The 24,828-nt window shown below is 46.7% G+C and overlaps 1 long non-coding RNA gene across 4 annotated transcripts; it reads right to left on the bottom strand.

Annotated features, from left to right (window-relative positions):
* Positions 1–10,469: 10,469 nt before the first annotated feature.
* LOC137157272 (uncharacterized) lies at positions 10,470–23,855 on the bottom strand. Of its 4 annotated transcripts, none has more exons than XR_010921047.1 (3): positions 23,784–23,855; positions 11,090–11,173; positions 10,470–10,681 (listed from the first exon to the last, which is right to left on the bottom strand). It is a non-coding gene; the product is annotated as an uncharacterized lncRNA (long non-coding RNA). The 4 variants fall into 4 exon arrangements; XR_010921048.1 differs by lacking the exon at positions 23,784–23,855 and adding an exon at positions 12,226–12,402; XR_010921046.1 differs by lacking the exon at positions 23,784–23,855 and adding an exon at positions 12,245–12,402.
* Between the last annotated feature and the right edge of the window lie 973 nt (positions 23,856–24,828).

The following is a 24,828-nucleotide window of genomic DNA, read 5'->3' as shown; positions in this document are numbered from 1 at the left end:
GGCCGGTAGGCTGCTTGCAACGCGTTGCCTATGAGACGCTCTGTAGGGTGTAGGGAGCTGGCGCAGATCAAACCCTATGCATTGGTCTGAGAATGTACTGGGAAATCAAATCCCTGAGGGGATGGAGAGAAGTTGAAAATGAGACATTTCGAGGGGGCTGCTGGGCTGGGTGGGAGGAGGGTTCATTTTTCTAGTGTATATTGCTATTTCATGTTCCCTCTCAGACAAGCTGAATTACCCAGCACCGGCTGCTGGTGCACTCATGCAATCGCCTTCATTGAAATAAAGACAATGCTCTGAAAAGCAAATAGAAGGCTGTCCTTGAGGCTAAGGCATTGAATTGGCACTTCAGAGATCTGTATTCAGTTCCCATCTCTGCCACAGAGTCCGTGTGAGATCCTGGGAACATCACTTAATCTCTCTGGGCATCGGTTCCCCACCTGTAACATAGGGATAATAATAATCTATGCCTTGTCTGTTTACACTTCCAGCTCTTCACGGATCAGGAACCGTATCTCACTCTGGGTCTGCAGAGCACCCAGTGCACGGGGGTCTGGATGCACGATGGTGCTACCATACTACATAGAATAGACAGTAATAAAAGGAGTTGGATTCTGATTCAGAACCAGTTTGATGTGGTGCGACCGTGGGTTGGGATGGAAGTCCTTAGTTCCACTCCACTTTCCCCAAAGCGTGGAGGTGCTTGGATCTGGGTCAAATTTCCAGAATCTTCTAAATGACTTAGGAGCCTAAGACCTTTGACTTCCAATGAGTTTTCTAAGTGTCAAACCCACGTTTGAAAATGGGCTCCTCTGTCATTTGGATGCTTTTGGACTTTGTACCCCAAGTCTTTGTATTCAAGCTGGTTCTAGTGTTAACAGCGGGTCATGATGACTGGGTCTGGATCAGAACTTCCCCAGAGTTTGGGCGCGGGGGGTGCAGTCAGGTTTTTCTTCAGTGCAGATTATCAAGCTCCAAGCAGCTTTCAGGGAGATGGCCAATTTCCAGCAGGCAAAGGAAGCTGGCGTCTTGCCAGTAGGTGGTTTTGAGGATAACATCCCTTGTACTTTTAAGCAATTGAAGAATAAATTTGCTCTACAAAGGGGAGAATTCTAAAAATACCAAGAAATGGCAGGGTGACATTAGCAGGAACAGTGACCCAATCTCCAACTCGCTGCAGGGGCTTTTGTCCTATAACTACCTTCATCATTAAGGTTTATGATGACATTATTCCTCTGCTTAAATAGGGCATGGAGGCCACAGCCACCTGGGAAGAAGGGTTTGTGATCAGCCAGTCGCAGATGAGTGAGATGGAGAGGCACGTTGATTAACACGAAATGAATGTTGTTTCATTTCCATTAGGCACAAGCCTGGCCATTCTGGAGTTGAGCGGCTGGGCTGCTGCCCGCTGATTTTTTTCAGATTTAATTTCTCAGGACTGGAGAGAGTGTTGCACATGGTGGTGGGTGGACTTGTGGGCAGGGGATGGGGGAAGAGATCTGTCCTTTGGTGCATCATTGCAGGCTGCCGAGTTGTGGAGCTGTTGAATTTCTTTGGCGCTGGGTTTCCTGGTATAAACATTGTTCCAGCTCCCATCTCACTGCCCATCCAGAACAATAACAGCAATGGGCAAGAACCCTTTGTATGGATATAGGTCACAGAACCCAACCCTCCACAAACAGGAAGAACAGATTAACGGGTGGGAGGAAAAACGGTGTAGTACAGTGATTCTCAACCAGGGGTATGCGTACCTCTGGGGGTACACAGAGATCTTCCAGGGGGTACATCAACTCATCTAGATATTTGCCGAGTTTTACAACAGGCTACATAAAAAGCACTAGCGAAGTCAGTGCAAACTAAAATTTCATACAGACAATGACTTAATACTGCTCTATAAACTGTATGCTGAAATTTAAGTATGATATTTTATTCCAACTGATTTATTTTATAATTATATGCTAAAAATGAGCAATTTTTCAGCAGGGTGCCGTGACGCGTTTGTATTTTTATGCCTGATTTTGTAAGCAAGTAGTTTTTAAGTGAGGTGAAACCTGGGGTATGCAAGACAAATCAGACTCCTGAAAGGGGCACAGTCAGCTGGAAAGGTTGAGAACCACTGGTGTAGTGGATAGCGCACCAGACTGAAATGCAGGAGCTCTGGGTTCAAGTCTCTGGTTCAGCTACCACCTTCCTGTGTGCTATTAGGTGAAGTATGCAATCCACCCTGAGCTGTTATCTGTCTGTAGCAAGTGGCTTCCGCCCCAGGGGGCTGTGAGGCTCTCTATATTAATGGCTGTGAGATGCTCAGATGCTATAGCTAGAGAACACTTTCCATTCGGTACCAATGGCAAACAAAGAAACATGGGAACCCCCTAATGGCCTGAAGTTTATTGACTGTGTGGCCACTGGGAACATAGTACTATGTTTGTAACCTTAAAGCAAAGAGATTAGGAGGTCAAGCAACTACTTTTGTCCTTTCATGCCTGCCCTAGATAGTCTGCATGTGTATCTATATTTGCAGGGTAACATTTTGCCAGGTAAGTCTCATAGAGAGTCAATGGGACGTAGGCTTCTAAGTCACTTAGATGCTATTGAAATTGTTACCCTCTATATTTTTGGTTTTCAAAACCCAATAGAAACTAAGGGCCAGGGTAACGGGGTCTGCCTGGCCTTCTCTGCCCGCTGCTGAAAGAGTGACCCTATTACACCCCGTGCTCAGTGCCCGTTTAGGCACCTAGGTAAGACCCAGATTTTCCAAAGGTTTCAGCACCCAGCAGCTCTCATTGTTCTGAGGAGTTCTGGTCCCAGCTCTGTCACTGACTTGTCATGGGGCCTTGGCCAAGTCACTTCACCTTTCCTCATCAAAATGCTGTGAATGGTAGGGATGGGAGGTGAGAGCGAAAATGCGGTTATTAGCAATAACAGGAACAGAATCCTTTAGTGTAGGGAAGTGAATGTACACAGTGCTTTACCCAGATACGCCTGCTGCCTTTGACTAAACTCCCACGGACTTCAAGGGGAACAGAAGCAGGGTCTTAGAGCAACTCACAATCTCTGCCGTGGAGAGTTTACATGGAGAGTCTAAAGCCCAGATCCACTGAAGCACTTAAGCCTGTGCTTAATTTTCAGCACGAGAGTCCTGCTGAAGTTAACGTGGGATTGGTACTGTATGGTGGCATGGCATGGTGGTGGGTGGCTGAGGGTCTGGGCCGTACGGCAGCTAGGGTTCTGGACCGTACGGCAGCTAGGGTTCAGCGCCGTGTCCTGTCGGTGGGCAGCCAGGGTCTGGGCCATATGGTGGCTAGGGTTCAGGCGATACAGCGGCATGTCCAGTCGGTGGGCGGCCGGGGTCCGCACTGTATGGCAGGCTATGATTTGTTGTCACTTTTATAAGTCAGAACAACAAAATCACTAGTCTTCCACACAGAGCCAGACCATGCGTGTCAGTGCTTCCCCCTAGCTCCTTAGGGAAATGCTGTTTAATTGCTTCTTCTGTCACCTTTCCCCACCACATCCACCTCCTGTAGACAGGAGGATGCAGGCCTCATTGTTTCAAACCCAAGTGGACTGGGCCGGACCTCCTGCTCATGTAGCTCCCCTCCCTGCCAGCTTCTCCTGGAGCTGAGCTGCTGTGCAAAGTGCTGTGTCAACTTGCCCATCTCCTGGTTGTAGCCCAAGCTGACTGAAGCGAGACCATGCAATACCTGTTTGGGAACGCTAGAAGGAAGCAGTCACGTCAAGAAGAGAAGAACAAGATAGTGGGAGCACGGGAGTTTCCTGGAGTCTCCTGGAATCCCGCCTAAGCCTGCTGGGTGAGTGAAGTTAGTGAGCAAAACACAGCTGTGGTGCTCTTTCCTCCCCCTCCCCGGATCTTCTGAGCGCGATGATCATTTCTCTCCAGGTTCAGCTTTGCCTCCACCTCCCAGCTCTCTTCTCTTAACGTCTTGCGTCTCTCTTGGACAGCTTATGCTCCAAGGCAGGGCCTGCGCTTATTCTGTGCCCGTGCGGCCCTTGGGGGGGAGGGTGACGTACCCGAGCCATGGAAATCTCAGAGCGAGGCGTCTACCTCGCCTCCGTCTTCCCTTCGGTCTGATCCTCGACTGGACCTGTGTGAACACACTTAACAAGAGCAGGTTCACGTTTCCATCATCTTCCCCTCAACCGGCCAGTACAGGCTTCTCTGGCATTAGCTTTGCAAAGCCGTTTCTGTTAAAGACTCTCCCCATGAGGAGGAAATGTTCTCTCAGGGAAGAGTCGGTTCGTTGGTGTCGCAAAAGGTCACGCCCTTACACGAGCAAACAACCAGGGCTCCAAATCCTCTGGTTTTTCCTGTGGACTCCCTATGGACTTTTGAATCTGACTCCAGGTGGATATTTTAATCAGGGAGTTTGTGCCGCTTAGGAGATAACAGTTCATTGTGCTCGCCCCGGTAGCGTGAGTGTTTGCGATGGCTAGATAAAGAGACCTGGCAAAACCCAGATGGTCTTATTTAATAGTGGGAATAGTTATGCCTGCTTTGTCCAGGTGACGGGCTGGAACTGCTGCCCAGGGGTTACTCGACACCGTGTTGATGCAAAGACATCACCAGATGCTGGTTATTACCCGGATTTTGCGACTGAGCCCATTATGAAACGGCCTCCTTTCTTTGTTTCACAGGCTGCTCCTGGAGGCTGGCAAATAACAGGCTCGGTTCTGCCCTGACGTACGCAGGGGACTTCAGAGGGAAACGTGGGTTTGTATCTGAGAGAAAGACTTGAGCTCCGCAGAGCAGGGAGGGCATGGTTGGGTGGTTATTCTACGACAGGAGGCTGAAAGGCCAATTTCTTTCAACCACTCAAGTCCCTTCAGAGGCAGCAGTCAATGCACACTACGTTAGTGTGAAATGGAGCATTGGGCCAGAGCCCCCGCTCCCACTTACTGACATCAAGTAGCTCCTTACTCTGCAAAATGCCCCATCACTTTGATATCCACTTCTTGTCTTTTGTCTTACACAAAGGGCAGGCCTGTGGTGCAATCCCTGGGTGTGATTACAGCTCGTGCAGGCATCCGTCCGCTCGGGGCCCAGAGCAGCGGGACTGCAGTAGCGTGCATTTCAGATTAAAGCTGGCTCGGATGTGTCTAATCGATATGCAATCACACCCGCTGATGACAGTCTAGGCATACCCTTAGATAAGATTTTGGGGCATCTTTTTGTTCTGCACTTGTACAGTACCTAGCACTATAGGGCCCGGGGCCATGACTGGGGCTCCTCCTAGACACTAAAACAATAAGAGATAAATTATAATAATCATGATGGAGTAAAGTACTATTCCGCATCAGAGCATCAGAATCCGGCCTTTTGTTTGTTTTACTCAGACAAAATTTCCTTTTCAGTCAGCGGGTGGTGGATAGAATAAGGACAAAACCCAGACCCACATGTGTGCTAGATCTGTGCCAATTGTTCAAGATAACTGACTTGAAAAGAGAGAAAAAAAACTCTCCGAAGACTCTCAAACTCTAGGGCAGTGCTGCTCAACTGGCAAGGAGGGACGCCCACAGCTAGGGCAGGTCAGGAATTTTTTTACCTAAAGTTTTCTTGTTTAAAAAAAAAAAAATTGCAGATTTGTCAAAACCAAAAGCGGTTTGTGAAACAGGGTTAGTTTTGATGACTCTCCCAGCTTCAAAAAACAATGGACTTTTTTTTTTTTTTTTTTTTTAAATGATCAAGATGCTTTGTTTTGACATTTTCAAAACAAAAAAACCCCAGTTTCTCAGTTCAAAACTACCTTTTGTTTGAAAATTCAGTCTAATTAAATTTTAAAAGGTTGAAAAAAAGGAAGAAGAAGAAAAAAAGGCAAAAATCAAAACAAAATGTTTCAATTGCCCCAAAACAATTTTTTTTTTTGCAGTTGACCAAATTTTTTGAGATTTCAGCTTTTGCACTCTCATTTGGGATGTTTTTGAGCTCTTGGAAAATATTAGCAAATCGGGAAAAGCATTTCCCTCCCATTGCTAGTCATGCCACCAGGTGGGATCTTAAAAGGCAATCGGGGAAGGTGGGTGGGTTGTGAGGCACAGAACATTTTATTGCACTATTAAGCAAAGAAAATCTGTCTCCCCCATTCCTCGCACATCCTTCCCCTTTGAGATCAAGCATTCTCTGTCAACCTCTTGAAACACGCGCACCAATGCATGGCATAGGCTTAGCATGGATGCATATTTTTACTGTTACTTTTACAGTAAATGTCGGGGGGAGGGGGGGGGTCATGAACATTTTTGACATTGAATAAGGGGGTCTCCAAGCTGAGAAGCACTGATCTAGGGTAGTTGAGCCCCTGGAAGATTTTGTTTTGGTTGATGCCACCTGGTGAAATTCACCGTGTTGAGGGCCTGCACTAGACATCGGCACCGCTCAAGATGAAATGGATCCCTGGCTGGTATGCAAAGAAGGGGGCCAGGTAGCCCTACCAGAGGCAGGGGAATCTCTCTGTAAGTCAAAGACTGGGAACCAATCAGAAATCCCACCTTAATTCGATCCCAAATGGAATCAGTGCCGGCTAATCAGGTTGCTGAATTCATCAGATGGGCCGGGGGGGGAGGGGCGGAGCTCACGTTTCAACCAGTCAGAAGCCAGCTTATTCAGAATTTAATGGGGGTGGTGGAAAATAAACCTGCTATGCTTATCTGATTGGCTGATGCTCGCTGTCCCCAGAGCCAATCAGAGTGCAGTACATAAATACTAATTTACAAACAATCGCCTCTCTACAGATTGCACCTGTTGCAACCACCGTCTGGTGCTGGAGTCCACCATAGTTTCCCTTGAAACTTGCCGCAAATAGAGACAGGATCTGAACTGAGCATGTGAGCATGTTGGAAACGGCCCAGATCGAAGAGCTTAGCCTCCAGCTATCTGGGAAGAGGCTGGCTCTTCCTGGGGAGATCCCCAGCTGCACTTCCAGACTGTAAATTAAACAAACAGGATTTCTTATATTACAGACCACGGGGGTGGTGGAACGAACAGCATGGCCTTTCTGCTGTTATTTCCTTGGATTTAAATCCCCCCTTCCCATTTTACCTGATTTGTTATTTATTAAAATGATTTAAGGAGAGACCCGGGGGGAAGGGGGGCAACTGGGAGGGGAGGAAATGCTCAGTGCAAATTATATTTTGAGCTGTTGTGCTTTGCCTGTGTGACAGAAAATAAATCTCTCTGGCAATGCTTCTCTGTCTGGGAGTTGTCATTAAATGCAATTAAACAGACCCTGCAGGTGTCCTTGATCAGGCCCACAGCAGCCCGTTCACAATCGCAATGTTATTATCATCCTGACAACAAAACACCAGATATTTCCTGAGCTGCTCTGATCGATGAGATGGCCTGACTTGGAGCTGAAGGGGGTGGGGGACTGGCATGGTTCAAACATGCTCTTTAGAGTTACTGCTGGAAAAGTCAAAGAGCTACTCAGCAGCCAGGGGAATGGAGGGACATGGGATCTGGGGGCAGGGGAAGAGAGAGGGATGTTTGGGGAACAAAGAAAAGAGGGAGAAATGGAGGTGATACAACGTTATTTCATATGGTGGCAGTACACTTTAAAGCAGAAGGCTAGGCTTGAGGATAAGGCACTGGAGTAGTACTCAGGAGATAGGGGTTTGATTCCAAGCTCTGCCACAGATTCTGTGTGTCCCCTCAGGCAAGTCCCTTATGGTCAGATTTTTCACAAAAACTTAGCTTGCTTTTAAGGCACTAAACTAAGCGGCCTGATGTGTGAAGGCACTGTGCCCATTGGGTGCTGAGATCTTTTACAATCTGGCTCTTGGTTCTTTCCCACCTTTTTGTCGGTCTCATCTATTTAGCTGATGAGCACTCTGAGGCAGGGTCAATCTCTAACTATGTGTCTGTGCAGCACCCAGTATTTTTTTCAGTACCTTGAAGTCTTTAAATCCTTATCTGAGGACTTCAATAACACAGTCTTAGGTCAGGGATCTATTCAGGAGTGGGTGGATGAAGATCTGTGGCCTGTGTTATGTAGGAGGTCAGATTAGATGATCATAACGGTCTCTTCTGACCTTACAGTCTATGAATAATGGATTTTTCAGTTCAGGGCCTGAACCAAAAGATCTCCCCAAAATTCCAGTCTGATTTGAACCAAAATGACTTAAAAATGTTTCAACAAATTGAAAAACTCAAAAAGATTTCTTTTTGGATTGGACAAAATGTATAGAGTTGGCTTGAAATGAGAAACCAAAAGCTCCCTCTGCCATTTCAATTCAGATGTTTTGCGTGTTTTCACTTTTTTTTTTTTTAAAAACCTGGCCAATAGGAAATTGAAATGCTGTTTCAAGTAAACTCTAAATAAAACATTTTGACTTAAAAAAAAAACAAAAAACCTCCCCACAAAAAACGCTTTTTTCAACTAACGTTATTTGCTGAATTGGACCCAAATTCAATTCCTAGTTTTGGGGCACTCCAAATGCATTTTTTAATGAAAAACAAATTTGCCGAAAAAATATCACCCAGCTCTAATGAGAATCCTGTTTCCATAGTGGCAACGTCTTTGCCCACAGCTGGGCAAACGTCAGCAAATATGCCCTCGCATTCTTAAAGGAGTTTGCCTTAACTACAGTCAACCCTCTTATGCTCACCTCCTGCGAATGTCCACGGGACCAAATTTCCTGGCACGGATGTGAGGAGCAGGATTCAGAATCATGGGGGCCAGCATTTGCAGAGAGACAATATGACAGCATTCACAGTAGGTGCGCTTGCGTGCTCTGGTAATCAGGGAACAGGAGCAGTACAACGTGGCTTAACTAACCCATTCCAGCCGGCCACCTCAGTATGAAGGATGGATGCTCCCAGGAGGCTGTTTGCCATCAAAACCCCGGAGACAGAAACATTTGCAAAAACTAATTGAGTTACTGGCTCGGCTCAGCTTCAGGATGCTCAGACTGAATCTCCCCAGTCCCAGAGAATCCCAACCTGGTCCAAATGGTTTCTGTAGCACAGTAGTTCTCAACCTGTGGTCTAAGACTGGTCTAAGATTTCCAAAGGGATTTGCACCTCCATTCGAAAATTTTTAGCGTTCTGCAAACAAGACAAAGTTGAAAACCCCTGCTGTAGCATTTGGAGGATTGCAGTGATAATAGCTTACATTTCTAGAGTGCTTTTTACCTATACACACACAGACCCACTCAAATGCAGCCACCTCTGGAGTAGAAGGTGGTAGCCAATTGGGCATGCATCAATAGTGGGGGTGAGGAGTCAGTTGTCGGCAAAACACACAGGGAAATGCCATCTCCACGCCCATTGCTACAAGAAGCATCGAGAGCATCTGTAATCTCCCTATGGAGCAGACAGGAGCTCAGTTTTCAAGCTTGTCTGAAACATCCACACAAAGCTGAAGGCCCGGCCCTCTGTTGATCCATGTCAGTGGATGAAGGGCAGAGTTGAGCCTATGGTAATGTGACTTAGCGTTTCTGGACCTCCCCTATTCCTCCTCTCAGGAAGGCAAACCCACCTGAGCATGGACCTGGCTAACCACCCAGTGCTGATCCTTGCCCTTGTGGTGGCTGGACCAGTCCGGAATTCTACATTGAAGGGTCTTTCCTCTCTCTTACCGTCCCACACCACTCAGATGTCTGGAAATCTCCGGCTGCCATCGAGGGCACCCTTTTGCTGTTTGATCATACTCCATTCTCTGCTGGTGGATAGCAGCACAGCTCCACTGAAGTTCGTAGAGTGTGGAATTTGGTCCTAAAGCCCTTGACATTCTCAGCTGGCTAAGGAACGTCAATTTACTAGGCAAAAAAGTTTTGAACCAAAATACAGATCTTTGGTTTAGGCGGGTTTGCCTCTGTGTGGTCAGTGGTAGGGTCAGATTCTACTCTCAGTTAAATCTGTGCAAATCTGGAATAACTCGGTCTTCAATTGATGCGCTCTGGATTTTCAGTGGTGTAAGTAACAGAGGAGAACGTGCCCCTTTGTGTCTCTTTCGCAGACCGACAAACCAGAGGACAAGAAACTGCGTGTTACAGCAGCAAGTGTGAAGAGCCCCAGCAGCTGATAATAAGTGTCATGGGGACAGATCCTCTGCTGGTGTAAATCTGCATAGCGTGGTGTAGCGCCATATGGACTTTAATGAAATGACACCAATTTACACCAGCTGAGCACCTGCTCTGGTGTCTGGAGTGCTTAGGGACACCCCCTGGAGTTTCTATCAGTGGGGTAGTGTGTGCAGGAGTGATTGGACACATGTGCGAAGGGGCACGAGTGAGCTGCACTAGGATCAGAAGAGGAGATAGAACAGATCCAACAGGAAACATGTTTCCCAATTTCCCCCTTGCCTGCTTTCTGTTTCTCTTAGGAGTGCCTCTCTCTTTTCTCGCTCCCTCATTCTCCTCTTTCTTTCTCTGCTGCCCCGTCCCTCTTTGCTCCCTGCCCCTGAAATGTATCGGTAAGGCTTACCAGCACACTCCCTTCGGAACAGGTGCAGTTGCCACTCAATGCACTTTAATTACCACTTCAGGGGCTCTCGTCCCAGTCAGTTGGGAGTACAGAGATGAACTTCCCTGAGGATTATGCGTGCGTCTGAGCTCTAGCCAGTCAGATTGCTGCGGCCTTGTCAGGAGCGGGTCAGTTTGTCTGTCTCTTTGGAGCAGCTGTCTCCTTTGCTTCCCACCTCTCTGCTCGTGCTGACAGAAAACAAACCTGCCGATAAAGACAAAATGGCCATTAAATAGCCTGGGACAATGAACTGGTCTAGAAGGAAAAATATTAAGGCCAAGATTTTCAATCACAAAAGACCTAAATCATGATTTCAGCTTCTAAAGCAGAGGCCCAATTTTCAGAAGTGCAGAGAACCCAGCAACTCCCATTGACTTCTGTGGGGGGGGCTTGGAGGGGGATTTTCAAAAGACTCAGGGGCACAAATTCTATTGGGAAAATCCTGCTTTAGGGCTCACTGCTTATGAAAATCAGGTCACTTATTTAGGAGCCTAAATGCGGGACAAGGAGTCTAACTTTTCGGCTCTTATTTTTGAAATCCTTGGCCTATGGCATAAATGGCAGCTGCCTAGTTCCCATTGCAAGTCAACAGAAGCCGGGCTCCGAACTTACCTTTGTGTCATTGCAAATCTCTCTACGAGGCGGGGGGGAGTTTCTGTGTCCCGGGCGGGAAAGCGCCTTTTTGCCAACAGCAGGCTGGAAAACAAACATTCAAGGTCACAAAAAAGTTCAAATATTTTTATTACCATTTTTGCCCTCAAAAATATTTTTCCACTGACATTTTCTGAAAGCTGCACACGATAGACCAGAGTCCAGCCCAGTGGAGTCAGTATAGACCGACTGGCTGCACTGGGTGGTAGCTCTGCCCCATGTGCAGTTATAGAGGGGGAAAAAGCTGCCTTTCTCCATTTTGCCTTTTATTTTGCTCCTCTTCTCACATCTCAAACACCCAGTTAATAGATCCGTCTGCTGCGGCAGGGGATTCCTCAGGACTCGGCCCGTCATTGATCTGTCTCTTCAGAAGGGCATGCCATTCTGGAGGGTGATTCCCCCTGTTTAGCAAAATTATTTTTATTATAAACATTCTGTTCGAGAGAGGAGAAGCTGCTCTACCATCTGCAGGCGTTGGGTCTCTCGGCTCGCTTGCAAAGTGTGTGTGGATACATACATGCGCCCACGCACAAATCTGTAGAACATAAGAATGATGTGCAGTGATGCAGTAAAGGTTTAAAAGCGTGGCATTGTCTCTCAGGACCAAAGCTCCCGTAGCAATGTAGCTTTGAATGGCTATCCTTGCATTGCTGTCTACAGAGCTGGGTCTGGGCCTAGTCAGCCTCTGTGTGCATGCAGCTGGCCAGACAGCCCTGGGCCTGTGCGCTTCCACTGATGTCCATGTGGTTGGGCCCACTCTTCTGCATGGGTCCTCGTGGATGCATTAGGTCCATGCCACAAGTCACACACTCTGCATTGGGCCCTTGCACTTAGTGTCCATGCAACTGGGACCAGTCTGCCCTGGGCCCTGGCACATGCATTCACATCTTGGCAATTAGGCACAGCCAGGCCATGCTTCAGGGTCTCATCCCTTCCAGGGTAACAGTGTCCAAACTTACAGGAACCAGAACTCTTCCAGCACTTCCTGGGCTCACCTCTCCTCCCCCGACTCTCCCCCCCTCTCACAGGCTCTGCAGAATTCCTCCTCTCTCCATTACAGAGTGTTGCCTCCCAGGGCATTCTCCCTGCAGGCCCACCTCCTTCTGAGCCACTGACCCTCCAGCTTTCTTCCCTAGTCTCTCTTCTCCCAAGCCAGCCTTAGGAATCTCCTTCAGCCCAGCCGCCCTCTCCCTTCAGGCACAGTCCCAGGATACAAGCTCCCACCCACAGGCCCGGCTGGAAGTGCAGGCCATTCTCAGAGAATAAAACGTCCCCACTACCTCTCTCCGCTCAGTCTTTTCCCCCTTCTGTCCTTCCTTTATGAAGCCTCCCAGCCTGGCTCTCCCCAGCTGGGTTTAATTCTTAATTAGCCATCTCTCCTCCAGGTGCCACAGACTAGGTTAATTGGTCTCTCTGCTTCCCCAGGACTCTGTCACCGCCAGTGTGGGGTTCATGCATCAGGCACGCTCTCAGCGCTGGGCTTGTATTGTCTGTATGCTTGAGACACCACACAGACAGCAAGGGTAGCAGCCCTGATTGAGACAAGCCCGTAAAAAGGCAATGAACCCTCAGTGCCTTGTGACTCTGTTTAGAGGCTTTATTTCAGGCTGTGAACAGGAACATCACAATCTTCCCTTTCTCCTGAGCTGTTTTGAAGTGACTGTGACCGAGGGTTGCCTTGTGAGCCCCACATGAGCCAGTGCCATCCACTGGTATTTTGTCAGCCAGGGAGAGAGAAAGAGACAAGGTGAAATGCCACCAAGATAAAGACTCCTGCCCATGCAAGTCCCACAAATGTACCCCAACTTCCCCGGGTTGGACAGTAGAAAGTGCTGGGATGTCCCACTCCTGCTGTACATGTACATTTTGCACACCCACAGTCTAGTATGCGTGTGCACCCACTCGCACATGTACACACATGCACACACTTTCAGTGTAAGGATATTTCTAACATGTGCTTTGGAACTAAATATTGATTATTATTACGATCATTGCTATCATCAGCATGATGATTTATTAGCTAGGGATGATTGAAATGTTTTCTCAAAACATTTTTTCATTGAAAAATGGCACTTTTTTCCCCTGGGAAATTAATATTTCAATCAAAACTCCCCATCCCCTTTTTCTGACAAAAGACTAAAACCCACATTTTTACATTTTTCCCTCCTGTTTCTCTCCCCCGCACACTTTCTCTCCATTCAAAGGAAGAGGCACTAAGGATAAAACTGAAAAACAAAATATTCATTTTTTGCTTAGTTGAAAAACTGAAAAGTTCAGAGAAAATTTTGAACAAAATGAAAATGTTTTGTTTCATTTGATCTTTTTGCAGAAAATATGTAATATTTACAATCTGCTCTTTTATTACTACTGATCAGTCATTGCTTATTAATTGCCAGTTATTAATAATTAATTATTAGTCAGTGCTGATGCACCTAGAGCCTCAGTCAGGGATTGGGACCCCACTGTACTAGGTGCTGTCCACACGTATACAGAAAAAATGTTTCCTGACCTATATAATTTATTATAATCCAGGTATAAAACAAGATACAATGGACAGGCAGAGGAGCACAGGGTAAGAGTGAGTAGGTCTGATTAGTGCAACAAGCAGCAATCATAGCACAACTGCAGCTTAACTGTGCTCAAGAGTTTGACAGACATTGCAGCAGCGATGGATTTTAAGGGGAGATGTGGAGGATAAGGAAATGAAGATTTTTACAGGGAACTCCTCCCATGCAGGCCCTAGGCAGGTGCTTTGCAGGACATGAAGCTGATCTGTAATAATTTATTAATACCATACGTGACCAGGTCATTGGGATAGTTGCTATCTAGCTATATTAGGCCACGGAGCAGTTTTCTGTAGGAATATGCTGGTTCAGTTTGAGAGCAGAGCTGACGGGGAAAAAATCAGGAGGGCAACACAATGGCTCCAAGTCAGCAACCTCCTGATAAACATTAAGAGACAATGCCTGAGCGATCAGCTGGAAAGAAACAACTACCAGGCTCCAGCCAAGTTACAAAACTTGTTTAACCAAGTCTGGTAAACAGCCCAAAAGTACCAGAAACAGCTAAAAAGTCTCTCTTTGTCCAGAGGTGGGGGCTGGTGTTAGGAAGCTATTCATGGGGAGTAGACTGACACAGACGCCTGCATGGGAGTCTGAAGAAGTCAGGCTTTCCTAAGCTGCCAGCGGGAGGATGGGACTTAAGCGAGACAGATGTGTGCATAGACTGTTTATTGTTTTCAAGCGTGCTTTGTTTTTTTACCTGCTGTTAAGATTAAACGATACTTTGGTGTGAGGAAGCTGCCCGGTCACCTCTATTAACAACTAGTTACGAGCTCCCAAAGGGAAGACTTGTCGGGGCCGAACCCAGTCTGGCCAGCTGGGGTAAACATGGCTGATCCCCAGGACACTGTAGCCTGGGACCTGTTTTAAGACTGAGATTCCACCCTGAGAAAGATACAGGCACAAGGCTTGATGGTTGCAGGGGGGCATTCAGAGAGACTAGAGAAGAGGTCAGAGGTGGAGCTGGCCCTGTGACCATGACGGATGCCAACTGCAGTTATAATGCAGATATACAGGCTATATAGTACTGTCTGTACTCTCACATGGATCCTCCTGTCTGTTTAACCATGGAATGGGGAGAGAGCTGCACTAACTTAACCTAAGTTAGCAGGAAACAGAGCCATCCCCTGGGGAGAATGCAGTGAACACCCAATGCCTGGTTCTGTATTGCCCTGCACCTTGTGTAGCTATTCACTGAAGTGCAAAGCGAGTGAAATGCTACCACGTACCACATCAGAATTCTCCACCCGTTACACTAACAGCAGTGATTTAAACCTGTTTGGGACTCGGCTTGCACAGGGATAAGAGCTGCAGGAGGGACCTGATTCTCCCTTGCCCTGCGACTTGTGCAAAGAGACCATAGCATTCAACGCTTACTTTGCACGGGTAGAAAAGCAGTGGGGAATCTGCCTGCCAGGCTTCCCGGGGAGAGGGAACCAACATTTCCAAAACAGACAATAAAGAAATACAGTTCCATTCATGGCAAAACAACCGTGAGGAGCCTGGAGATGGGGGTCCAACTCTTCAAGGAATGTACCATTGATCAGGATTTTCCTGGTCAAGGAGAAGGCACAATCACTCACTGTTACTGATTCATTACTTCAAGAGTAGATATCAATGGTTCACTGTCAAACTGGGGACGTGTCTAATGGGGCCATGCAAGAGTCAGTCCTGAGTCCAGTACTATTCAATATTTCATTAGTGACATGGATAACGGAGTAGAGTATACTTAGAAAATTTGCAGATGACACCAAGCTGCAAGGGGTTGGAAGCACTTTGAAGGACAGGATTAGAATTCAAAATGACCTTGACAAATTGGAGAATTGTTCTGAATTCAACAAGTTGAAGCTCAATAAAGACAAGTGCAAAGTACTACACACAGGAAGGAAAAATCAAATGTAGAGCTACAACACAGGGAATAACTGGCTAGGCAGTAAAACCGCTGACAAGATCTGGGTGTTACAGTGGATCACAAATTGAATGTGAGCCAACAATGCGATGCAGTTGCGAAAAAGGCTAATACTATTCTGGGGTGTATTAACAGGAGTGTCGTATGTAAGACATGGGAGGTAAATGTCCATTCCCCGACCTTCCTCAGAGATCCTCCAGTCCCCTGATCCCTTTCACAGACCCTGCAATCCCTCCCCCCACCTTCACTTGCCCCTCCCTAAAGGAGTGTCCGATTCCCCAGTTTTCTCTGTCCTCTGGAGATCTGCTAGCTCTCCTGATCCTCCACTGCCATTTGCATTCCCATTCCAACCCGCCCAGACAGTCTCCTCCAGTAACTGATGACTCCAGGAGCCTGTTTCCTTAGGCCTCTAGTTTGCTTGTTTTTTACAACCCTCATCCTTGTTCCCTCCCCCTCTTTCTTCTCCCCTCCTCCTCTCTTCTCCTTCTGAGCTTCTCTCCCCTGGCCCATCTGCAACCTGCAGTCCTGCCACGTTATGCAGGCCTGGGCTGTATGTTGATCTCAGTCATCAGAGCTCTCCCCCCCTTCCCAAAGAGCCTGTGGAAATGTCACCTGTGGGATAATCAGCATGTTGCTCACGTCCCTTAATTGCTCTCCAAGTGCACGTAGAGGCTGCGAAGCCTCTTTGAAAGGCAGGTTTTGGCCTTTGGCACATTATTGATGAGCTGCTGTTAGGTTCCTTTGTTGAGGAGCAATTTTATCCCCTTTTGCTGTACAATTTTTTTTTTTAAAGACAGCCTTTTTGGAGACAGTAGATTTTAAAAATGGAGCTGAGCTGTGAACAAATAGACTCCAGGCCTAATCCTGAGAGGCATGCATGAGGGGCTAAGAGTGAGCAGCATTTTTCACAACATTTAACAAGACTACACACAAGAAACCAAAACTTGCGGGATGGATGGATTGGGGTTGGTGGGTAGCTTCAATCCCTTTAGTTGCTCACCCTTCTAAGCCCAGTAATGAGACATTTACTTGCAGTATATTAGTCAGCCACTAAGTGTCTCTGTGTTTGCTGTAGTGATCCAGACAAAATGCAGTCCCTGGTTAACAAGTAAGGGAAAGCTGGGATTCAAGCAGTGTGGGAGCCTGTTTGTGTCCATGGTTCGTAGTTCTTTTATTTAATAAATAACTCCTGTTTGAGATACACTATGATTTCCTGTGTCACAGCCGTCCCCATTCATCATCTCAAAGGCAATACAATAATAAAGTGCAATGGCTTCCTATTGTCCTTTGTGTCAGCTGAAAGGAATGTCTGAGAATGGAGTGAAGCACTTCCTTGCCTCCCACCAAAACCAAGGACAGAAATTCTCCATGAGCAATACAGGGCCTCTGACGCACAGATGAGCAGTTCTCACTCTGTCCAGCAGAGGGCAGTGGTGCACAAACACACATAGCCAGCTCCTTAAAAGAGAATTGGGACCTGCACTTTCTGATAATTTATATTATGGTACCAGCTAGACCTCAACTACATTGGGCCAGGTAGTACCCACACACATAGTAAGAGATCGTTCCTACCCCAAGAACCTGCCCCATAAATCTGACTTATTTTTGACAAAAATTGCTGGGTTTCTATATGCTGGTGTCAAAATACAACCAAGCCTTTGATCTAACCTTATCCAAACATTCAATCTCTATATGACTAACAGCCAAGCATGCAGCTGAAAAGGAATGACTTTCTTTCCTCTCTCAAACAATGTCCCCTGGAATGATTTTGTGATGTAACGAAGCCCAGCCGAGCTACTGGGCTCAGGCGCTAGTGGTGTGCATTTTAACAAGGTGCTCTCTCCTTGCGGATGTGTATCAGCATAGCTAGCTAGCCCCCGTCAGGGAAGCCGGTTCAGCATTGTAACTCCTGCATTAGGCTGCCCCTGTAAGGTCCCAGGGAAGTTCCACTGTGACCGTCTGAGTGTAATGATCCCTGCCAGTCTTTTAGCCAGCCCTAGCTGAGGACGGTTTGTAAATCTATGCCGAGGTGATGCCCTGGAGAGCACAGAGAACAGTTGATGCATTCACCAGCAATGAAGGGAAAAATGGGGAAATTCGATTGCAGATGAAAAGTAAAAATCCAAGGAGGGCTGGTCTCCAGAATACTCCCAACATCCAGTGACCCGATGGTCGGGCTCTGCAAGTGGGAGTTGGGGGGACCTGAAATTTCATAGTGTTCTCTGAGCCAGTATTGCAGAACCAGAAGCCTCACTTGAAAAAGCTACTACACCTGTTATATTCATTGTCACAGTGTCCTGCATGATCACAACTATGCAAGAAGGTATGTCCCACCACTGAAACTTATTACATATATTGCATCCACTTAAATACCCAGAGCTCTGTGTCACATACCCACATTCCTCATGGGGTGGAGTATATATGCACTATATAGATCAATGTATGTTACACACAATGGGTTCCATTCTCTCACTGACAGCAGGGGTCTGAGGCACTTAAATTCTCATAAAAGGTATCCAAATGCCCTCCCTCACTTATATATCAGCGGAAAAATAAACTCCCTTGGTAGGTACTAGAGTTAGGTGAGTGGAGGTGGGAAAATCATCACATAATTTTTAAAAGTCATGAAATTAATCAAATAAATTATTCAACAAATATTATCCAACCCACTCCAATGTGCACTATCCCAGGTGGCAGGAAAAAAAGCTGTGTGAAGAGATATGCCTAATATGCCTATATTTGAAATCTAATCACCATACCATGGTGATGAGTGCAATAAAAAAAATCCTAGCTAGGTTAGATTGAATGTATTAGGAAGATAAAATAAAATAGATGGATAGATAGATAATCTTCCTTTCAAACCAGGTATATTCCCATCCCCTACCCTTCTTCTGTTTCTGTCTTTATATTATAATCTCTTCTGGTTTGGGTTCCTTCTCTGTTCTCTGGGCAGTGCCTGGCACCATCGAACCCCAGTTTTGATTGAGATCATGGGGTACTACCATGATATCAAATGTTCAGGGCTACACTACAGCCCCCTGAATTCAGGGTATCTTTCTGGTCTGAACCCTGCGGTCCTCACTCAGGAAAACTTCCCATTGATTTCCTGGAATTCAGTGGGAGTTCTGAGGGCATAACAAATGCAGAACTAGGCCCCTACCTGGGATTTTTACTTCTGAGACCTCAGAATTATAACTGAACAGGGGGGCTCTAAAATGAAGTTTGGTGCCTGGGTTTACATTGCTTTGTGTCATTGATTCTCAGCCTACCTTTAGCTGGCTACACAGAGTGACGGAGTATTTGATTAGCTAGAATTACAGACCACGGCATTAATAATTGTGTGAGTTTAACTGAAAAGCCTTGCAGTTGTCCTTCCCAAGGACTGTGCAATTTTCTCCCCTCTTTTAAGGGGAACTCTCCAGTTTAATGGCAGGGTGCATTGTCATCTCTGGGTAACATATCAGAGCGGATGCTGCATGTTGCTTCTGATTGGGAAAGTCAGAATCCATGCCATGTTGATTTGGCCTGGGTTCTTGTAGGTGGGTTGTGCACCACGACTCAAGATTTTGGAAAGAGGTTAGTCGTTTGGGGTGCCTTAGAAAGGGGCCAGATTTTCAGAGGAGTGTGGCATTTTCTGAAAATCAGGCCCCTTTAGGATGTCATGTGGGGAACCCAAAATCACTAGTTACTTTTGAAAATCCTGGCCCATATTTCTTATATGAATTGGCCACACAATACTGCCTTGAGAAATGCTTGATAAGAAAGAAAGGCTTCTGCAAAGCATTATGGGGCAAATCCAGCCTGCGGCCCTGATTCAGGAAACCACCCAGCCACGTGTTTAACTTTAAACATGTACTTAACTCTCTCTAAAGTCACTGAGTACAGCCTTAAAGTTATGTACAGGCTTAACGCTCTTCTGAATCAGGGCCCTAATACAGCATGGGGAATAGGATTTAGGCCTCATGTGAAACCTCCTGCGTCAAAGAAAAGAAAGAAAGAACGGAAAGTTATTTATGGCATAAATTCCCCCCTTTGCCAAAGGCCTGGTGCTGTACTCAAGTTCCACTAATGCTCTCACAATGAGGGTTAAGGGGATTCAACTGGTGCCTGTGGTTCCTGCTGGTTTTCTGAACAGGACTGAATTTCACCCCATCAGTGGAATGTAAAGATCAACTCAGACAGCCAGACAGTGCCATTAAGTGTTATTATTTGTATTGCCACAGCCACTAAGGACCCCAGTCATGGGCCAGTACCCCATTGTGTCAGGTGCTGTACCAACACAAAGAGTCTCCAAAAAGCCTACGGTCTCACACAGCCATGCTTCCCCCAGTGATGACACGGAGGCCACAGAGTGGAAATCAGTGCAGGATTTAGCAAGGCTGCAAACATGCACTCAATTTTTTTCAGAAAGTAAGGAAAAAAAAACAACCCCAAAGATCATCAATTAAACAACCCACTCTAAAATTTCTTCTTCAGCGGCATTGTTTTGACCCTCCTGAATTAAAACTCATTAAAGGGGAAACTCCCCTTTTTCTTATCCCTTTTATTTATGAACATCCCATGCGGTCACCCACAATGATCGGGTCTGGTGAGAACATAAATGGTCTTTATTCATTTTATACAGGCCTTTTCCTGGGTGGGGATGGAGCCTGAGGCTATGATCAAGACCCGCAGGACACCCTTCTCGCAAATGGGGCCAGTGAAGTCAGGGCCTGATCCTGCAAAGACTCAAATGTGTCTAACGGGAGCAAACTCTCCTTGTCTAACAGGAGCAAAGTTACTCAGATGCTTAAGTCTTTGCTAGCTCAGGACCTGAGGGAGACTGCTGGTCTGAGTAAGGATTGCCCCTCTAACTAAGTGCTGCAGGATCACACCATGTCTATGGGGCTGAGGCGCATCTATTTTTCCTTGGAGTCTTTTCTTTTGTGTTTGTCCAGCATCCAGCCGCATAAGATCCGCATCCTGCTTAGGCTTTTAGGCACAATGGCTTTGATTTCCAGAGCTGCCTGGATGCAAATTCCCATTCATTTTAATGGGGACAGAGCCTCCAGATTGCCTAAAGTGGCTTTGAAAATCTCAGTCATTAAAGTGAACACTCAATAATGAAGTCATTGTTCTTTAGCTATTATTTTTTCTTTTATGCCTTTGATCTATGTGCTTAGCTTAGCCCAAATTATAAATCAAAAGAAAGAATCTGTGTGGCACCAAAATTTGCTAGGGGCCAGATTTACAAAGGAATTTCAACAGCTGAAGATGCAGATAAGCACCTAGAGTAATTTACAAAAGTGCCTAAATGAATTAGGTGCCTAACTCCCATTGGCTTTAATAGGAGATTGGCACCTAACCTGTTTAGGCACTTTTGACAATCCCACTAGGTGTCTAGCTGCATATTTTGCCTCTAAAGACCTTTGTAAATCTGGCCTCAGGTTCACTCAGTTTTAAGGACAGGGGCTAAATAATGCTTCACTTAGACCTCACTATGAGATGATCAAAACAAGCAGAAAATAATTTCAGGGGAATGTAAAGCTAACTCACAGGATACGTGTGTATCTGTTTCACCATCTGCCTTTTAAACCGTTCTTTTAGCAAGATCCTAGGATAATTCAACAAGATTTTTTTTTTTTTTTTTTTGCTTCCTTAGCAATGGAATACTCTGGATAAGCCTGATTTTACTGTCCCAACTCAGAGGAGATTCCCATTGATTTCAGTGAACAGGAGAGCAAGATAGGGCTCTCTCTTTATTCAGAATTATTTCTCCAGCCCACAAGGATCTAATTCTGGCCCTGATTCAGCAAAGCACTTAAGCACGTGCTTACGTCCTGCTTAAATGCTTTGCTGAACAGGGATGGGCTTAGTCGCTTGCTTAAAGTGAGGTGTGTGGGTAAGCGCTTTGTTGAGTCAGGGCCCTCATCTCTCAAGATACCCAACGGGGAGAATCAGGATGCCTAGGACAGTGTCGCAGTGCGGCATGTGCATGCCATGGTCCACCCCATGTGTCTAGTGCATGTGCATGCAGACGTTGGAGATACACCCGGATTTAAAACGGGGCCCTGTTGATCTTGCACATGTGAATGCAGGCATCTGTGGCAGCACTGGTGCCAAGGTCTGCATGTCCAGTTCAGGTGTCTGGGGCTGAACAAACTTGCAAAAAAAGGAGAGGATCGTAGACCTGTTTATCCATGACATGGAAACTGTTGCAGACCTGCCGTTTGCAATCTGCTCCCTCTTTCCTACCACCTGCCAGTTACCCAGCTACACACAGCCTTGAAACCCCTCCAGATGCCATGATTGCAGTGGAAAAGAAGCTACGCACAGACAAATATTTGTGCAATGCACACAGAGCCCAGAGATTGGAACAAGCTGTCTCTCTGGTGTGTGTGTGTGTCTGTAACAAAATTAAATAGCATAGAATGATTCTCCTCCTAATGAAACTTACAAGGATTCTCTCCCTTGAGGGCTATATTGTAATATCGCAGCTTGATTTTCAGGTTACACCTTTTGCTAAATATTTTAGGGGAAGAAATAAGGCCACATTCAAGTTCAGATCTTACCTTGGATCCCCTGCTCTTCAGAAGAGAGAGAGAGAGGACTGAATCTTTCTGTGACATGCATTTGGTTTGAGAACTAAATACAATTGCTAGTAAAGAAATAGCCAAAGGAAAAATGTTCCAAATAAATTGTAATCCACTTTGGTTTCATAATACACTGCATAAAATATAATATATGGTTGAGCCGGTGGGTGTTATAGCATCTCTCATCATAGTTTTCATATTAAATCTCAGATTTGCTTAGACATTTACAGTGAGGATAAGAAAGCAATCCCCAAAAATGCAGAAAAGGGAATTTGGTGCAATATAATTTTCTAGCTTCCCTCTTCTTGACTGTGTGTGTGTATGTATGCACGCACTCACTCATGTACATGTGGTTGGGCGGGGGGGGGGGGGGATTGGTGAACAGATTTCTTGCCCCTGTTATGCAGCTGGGCTTCTGCTGTAGAAAGAGAAAATGCAGTGATGTGATAGAAAATGACTCATTAGGATAAATGAACCCCAATACTGTCATATCAAAGCAAGAGCACTCAGAGGAACCAGTCACTATGTGAAAGAAGAACTGGTGAGAAACAGCACTGATGAGCCGTGAAAAGCCTTTCATAAGGAGACATTTCCCTATTCCTGTTCTACAGACAGAAATCCCCACAATCGTTTGTTCAAAGTGCACATGTAGATGCACTTCCCTGAAGGCTGCAGGGCCATAACTGAAATGCTATTAACTTTCTTTTCCAGATATTATTGTTTTCAGGTACGTCATTCAGAAATAGAAATGTCCCTGAAATAGAGTATGGTGAGCTGGTTTCTCTGGAAAGGTGTCCTGTCCCCCCTGATGAAACAATATATTAAAAAATCACAGTAGGGGAGTCTAGGTATAATGATAAAACATAGTGACATGAGGAGCTCTGGGTTATTCTACTGGCTGGGTCTCCATTCAGCAAGGTATTTAAGCATATGCTTAAATCCAGCCCTAATCAGCAAAGCGCTTAAGCACATTAAGCACTGAAGACAATGGGACTTACGCCCATGCTTAAAGAAAAGTATGTTCTTAAGCGCTTTGCTGAATAGGGATGGGCTACAGAACTGGGGCCTTACAGACTGTATTTTTAAAATCAGGTGCCGGTGGGGAATTTATTCTCAGCACCAGCTCAAGAGCAAGAAACTCCTGAAATATACAACCTCCCCCATGGAGGGCAAACACAGATCAACTTTAAAAGCAACTTCACATATGGAAATTGACATCAAAATACAGGAGACGACATAGACACGATATTCTAAAAAGAATTATTTTGAATAACTCAGTATAAAGTTTTCAGTTCTGGGGATTTGGGGGTGTTAGGTGAAGATCATATGCATACTTAATGCTTCTCTGTCAGCTTCATACCGTTCCTTAATATTTCCTGCACCAATCCAGATCCAACCGGTAAGACCCAAGAACTGCGAATGCTTCTTACCTTGGCCGGTTAGGTGTGTTCAGCAAAATACAGCTAAACCTTTTCAGTCTCTCCTTGCATCTGGATTAGCCCTGGAGTCCCAGCCAAATCCCAGCTCAGCTAATTACCTTCTGCTTCTCCAGTGTCCTTTCTAGGTTCAGCTCGATCATTTTCTCAGCATCCCTGCCCCCCCCAAACACACACCTTTAAGGCTGTTGCTGGACATGGAAATGTTTATGGCAGCTGCATTTCTGAGCCCAGAAGGGATGCAAACACATGCAAAAGAAAGAAAGAAAGAAAGAAGCACACTTTGGTATCACCTGCGCTGGGAGGTGTTACTGCTCATTAGTCACCCCCAGCCCCGGGGTTTAGTCCCCCCTGGGAAAGGACCCGTCCAGACCAACCCGGGTTAGCCCCAGACCCCGTTAGCCTGTCGGGCAAAGCCCAGCACTTGCCTGCCCCCGGCTGTTTTGTCGAGCAGCTCCCCTCGGACACTGCCCGCATGGCACCGGCCTGGAGTTGCAGGGAGAACCAGGACGCTCGGGAAACTTTCCTCCGTCCTTCCGGGAGCGAGTTCTCCTTCCCACGGCACCTGGACCGGCCTGCAGCCCCCGCGGCTCCGAGGAGCTGTCCATCCCCCCCCCCCCCCCTCCCACCCCATGTTGCCTTTAGGGCTCTGTCCAGGGTGCTGATCTGTTCTCAGCTCCGTCTTTGGGCGTCCAGGATGAAGTAGGAGAGCTGAAGGGGGGTTAAAATACGCCCCCCCCCCTTTTCCAACCCCTGGGAAAGGTAAGTCACAGCGGGACCTTTTACCCAAAGCAACAGGAAACATCCTTTCGCCCCCCCCCCCCGGCTCGTCCGCTGTGTCTCAGCCCCACAGCAAACCCCGCAGAGTCTGTCTGTCTGCCGTCCGTCCGTCCTTCCCTCCCTCCCTCCCAACTGTCTAATGTCAGTGGAGTACTTCCCCCCCGCCCCCCCCAGCGGGCTCTCAGCCGCAGATCTACCCTCTACAGGTGGCTGGGAGTGATTCTCACCTAACCCCCCCCCCCACAGAAAGAGTCACCAGGGCTCCCTAGCCCTGCCCTGCAGAGAACTCGCCCAGCTGCTCTCGCCCCAGCTCGGCCTGCCCTGGGCTACCCCAGGACGGCGTCAGAGCCCCGTGGAAACGCTCACCTGTCCCTCAGGTCAGCTCTGCAAGCGCAGGGTGCAGGAAAGCTGCCCTGCATCTGGCTCCGGGCTTTTATAACCC

The sequence above is a fragment of the Emydura macquarii genome, unplaced genomic scaffold (assembly GCF_026122565.2).
Source record: "Emydura macquarii macquarii isolate MOO-44397 ecotype Brisbane River unplaced genomic scaffold, CSIRO-AGI_Emac_v2 contig_306, whole genome shotgun sequence".
Taxonomy (NCBI): Eukaryota; Metazoa; Chordata; order Testudines; family Chelidae; genus Emydura; species Emydura macquarii.
This window is presented reverse-complemented; position numbering and strand designations above follow the sequence as displayed.